The sequence below is a fragment of the Nicotiana tabacum genome, chromosome 5 (assembly GCF_000715075.1).
Source record: "Nicotiana tabacum cultivar K326 chromosome 5, ASM71507v2, whole genome shotgun sequence".
In the NCBI taxonomy this organism is placed as follows: Eukaryota; Viridiplantae; Streptophyta; class Magnoliopsida; order Solanales; family Solanaceae; genus Nicotiana; species Nicotiana tabacum.
Genome location: NC_134084.1, coordinates 54,125,125 through 54,128,447, shown reverse-complemented (window position 1 = coordinate 54,128,447; position 3,323 = coordinate 54,125,125). Strand labels below are relative to the sequence as shown.

Below are 3,323 nucleotides of genomic sequence, written 5' to 3'. Positions count from 1 at the left end.
TATCTACAATTACAATCCCAATCACAATCAAAATATGACTCAAACATATTTATCAATATCCATCTATGGCTCACAAGTTGGCTACAAGCCTCTGACTCAAATCGTCTAATAGGTTCACTCACTAGCACATTCAACTCTACTCTTATCATTTAATATCCATTTGAAATCATCAATGATACTACATTAATTATCCAACACCGCCAAATTACTATTCATCGTTTTCCTTAACCAACATTTTCAAAACATTCAATTTGGTGATTACTTAGTTGAACATTTCCAACTAATCTAGAAAATGATTCCATAGGTTTATTGCATCCTTTAATTTCATTTCTAAGAACACTATTTATCTTTCCCTCATTTTTTTCAAAAACACTATTCATGCTATGAACTGGAGATTATGAAATCAATTATCCGACCATAACAACTTGAAACAAATATTATAATTACTCTCACCGACTCATAAGAAATGACCTTGAAGCATTAGAATTACCTTCTTGAAGTTTTTCCTTAAAAATCCAATGTTTGAAAAATTTGGTGTTCTTGAATAACTTGGAAGATTTCTAGGGATTTCAAAGATTGAATGATGTTAATACTAGTATTAATAGGATGTTATTAACTTAAAATATCCAAAAACAAAACTCACCTTGTATTCTTAAGTAGTCCCCAAGGGCGGTGCAATTTTCTCTGCCCTTCCTCAACCCTAAAAAATCGAAAAATTTTCTCTTCATTTTTCTCTCTGATTTCTATCTCCATTTTACCCTTCCCTCTCCTCTATTTTTACATCTCAAAAACAAAAAAATCCCTACATTTTCGCTTACTTTTTCCTCTCTAGTTTTTCTCCTTAATAACAAGAGGAGAGGGAACTAAAAAAGAAAAAAAAAAAAAGGAAGGGAGCTTTTTGGTTCTGGAAGCTTCGAAAAAGTTCTATTTTTTGTTGTTGTTCTAGAAGGTTCTGAGGTTAGTTATGGCACAGATTCAGGTTCAGCATCAGAGTCCAGTGGTGGGAGGAAATGGTGTGGCGGCTACTACTGCTGTTGGTGGCGTCGCCGCTGTAGCTGCCCCAGGTGGTTTAACGTCGACGTCACTATACGTAAGGGACTTGGACTTTAACGTGACGGATTCGCAGCTATACGATCTGTTCAACCAAGTCGGTCAGGTTGTTTTGGTTAGGGTTTGTAGGGACCTGAGTACTAGGAGATCCCTTGGTTATGGTTATGTTAACTACAATAACCCTAATGATGCTTCAAGGGCAATGGAGATGTTGAACTTCACTCTGTTAATGGAAAGTCCATCAGGGTGATGTACTCTCATAGGGATCCCACTCTTCGTAAGAGTGGATCAACAAATATATTTATCAAGAACTTGGACAAGTCAATTGACAATAAAGCTTTACATGACACATTTTCAAGCTTTGGCAACATTCTTTCTTGCAAGATAGCTACTGATTCTAATGGCTAGTCAAAGGGTTATGGTTTTGTGCAATATGACAATGAAGAATCTGCTCAAGATGCCATAGATAAGTTACACGGTATGCTCATAAATGATAAGCAAGTATATGTTGGGCATTTTCTACGCAAACAGGAAAGAGAATCTGGAACTGGCACGACAAAATTCCAAAATGTCTATGTCAAAAATTTGGCAGACTCTACGACTGATGATGAACTGAAGAAAGTTTTTGGTTAGTTTGGGAACATTACGAGTGCAGTAGTGATGAGAGATGCAGATGGAAAATCCAAGTGTTTTGGGTTCGTCAACTTTGAAACTGCAGAGGATGCTGCTAAGGCTGTTGAATCCTTAAATGGAAAGAAATTTGATGACAAAGAGTGGTATGTTGGGAAAGCACATAAGAAATCTGAAAGAGAGCAAGAATTGAAAAGCAAGTTTGAGTAGACTGCCAAGGAGGCGGTTGATAAATACCAAGGTCTTAACTTGTATGTAAAAAATTTGGATGACACCATTGATGATGAGAAGCTCAAGGAATGTTTTTCAAAGTTCGGTACGATAACTTCATGCAAGGTTATGCGGGATCCAAGTGGAGTTAGCAGGGGATCTGGATTTGTTGCCTTCTCCACTTCTGAAGACTCTTCTAGAGCTCTTTCTGAGATGAATGGGAAAATGATAGTTAGCAAGCCACTCTATGTTGCACTGGCACAACGGAAAGAGGAGAGAAGAGCAAAGTTGCAGTTGGTACAGGCACAATTTTCACAACTGCGACCAGTGGCAATGCCTCCATCACTTGCTCCTCGCATGCCAATCTACCCTCCTGGTGCTCCTGGGATTGGACAACAACTATTTTATGGGCAAGGCCCCCCTGCTATGATTCCTCCCTAGGCTGGGTTTGGCTATCAACAACAGCTTGTTCCTGGAATGCGTCCTGGAGGAGCTCCTATGCCGAACTTCTTCATGCCCTTAGTCCAACAAGGACAACAGGGCCAGCGTCTAGGTGGTCGACGAGGAGCAGGGCCTGTGCAACAAACTCAACAGCCTATGCCCTTGATGCAGCAGCAGATGCTCCCAAGGGGAAGAATGTACCACTATCCACCAGGGCGTAATGGACCAGAGGTGGCCAATGCCAGGCGTTCCTGGGGGTATGCTTTCTGTTCCATATGACATGGGTGGCATGTTTCCTCGTGATTCTGCAATGGGACAGCCCATGCCAATTTCAACATTGGCTTCTGCCCTTGCAAATGCACCACCTGAACAGCAGAAGACGATGTTGGGTGAAAGTTTGTACCCACTTGTTAATCAGCTGGAGCACGAGCATGCAACAAAGGTTACAGGCATGCTACTTGAAATGGATCAGACTGAGGTTTTGCATCTGCTTGAATCACCAGAGGCTTTGAAGGCTAAAGTTGCTCAGGCTATGGAAGTTCTGAGGAATGTTCTGCAGACTGCCAGCCTGGCTGACCAACTTGCCTCACTTTCCCTCAATGACAACCTTGTTTCTTGAGTGATTCAACGTGGTCCAAGTGACTGCTTAATGCGTTTTTTTTTCATGAATCATCTCCTCTGTTGTGAGAGGATGGTATAAACAGATTTTGCAGGGATGAGTTTTGGGAATACTGCTAGGGTTTTCTCGGGATGTTTTGTCTAGAGTATGAGATTATTTTTGGATTCTTAAGATTATGCTTTAAAAAAAAGTAGTCCTCAAGGTCGAATCTACCATGAAAGAACCAATCCCTAGCTCAAGAAAGCCCCAAAAATGGCTACTGCCCGACTGCCTTATATAGGCACAGGTGCTTCATCGAGTTGTACCTTGCGCTGTGCAGGTTGTACCTCATATTACAAGTTTTTTTCCTACTGGACACCTTTTACTAAAACGT

General features: G+C 40.8%; 1 pseudogene; it reads left to right on the top strand.

The window, feature by feature from the left end:
* Positions 1–684: 684 nt before the first annotated feature.
* On the top strand, positions 685–3,005 carry LOC107829711 (polyadenylate-binding protein 2-like; annotated as a pseudogene).
* The last annotated feature ends 318 nt before the right edge of the window (positions 3,006–3,323 follow it).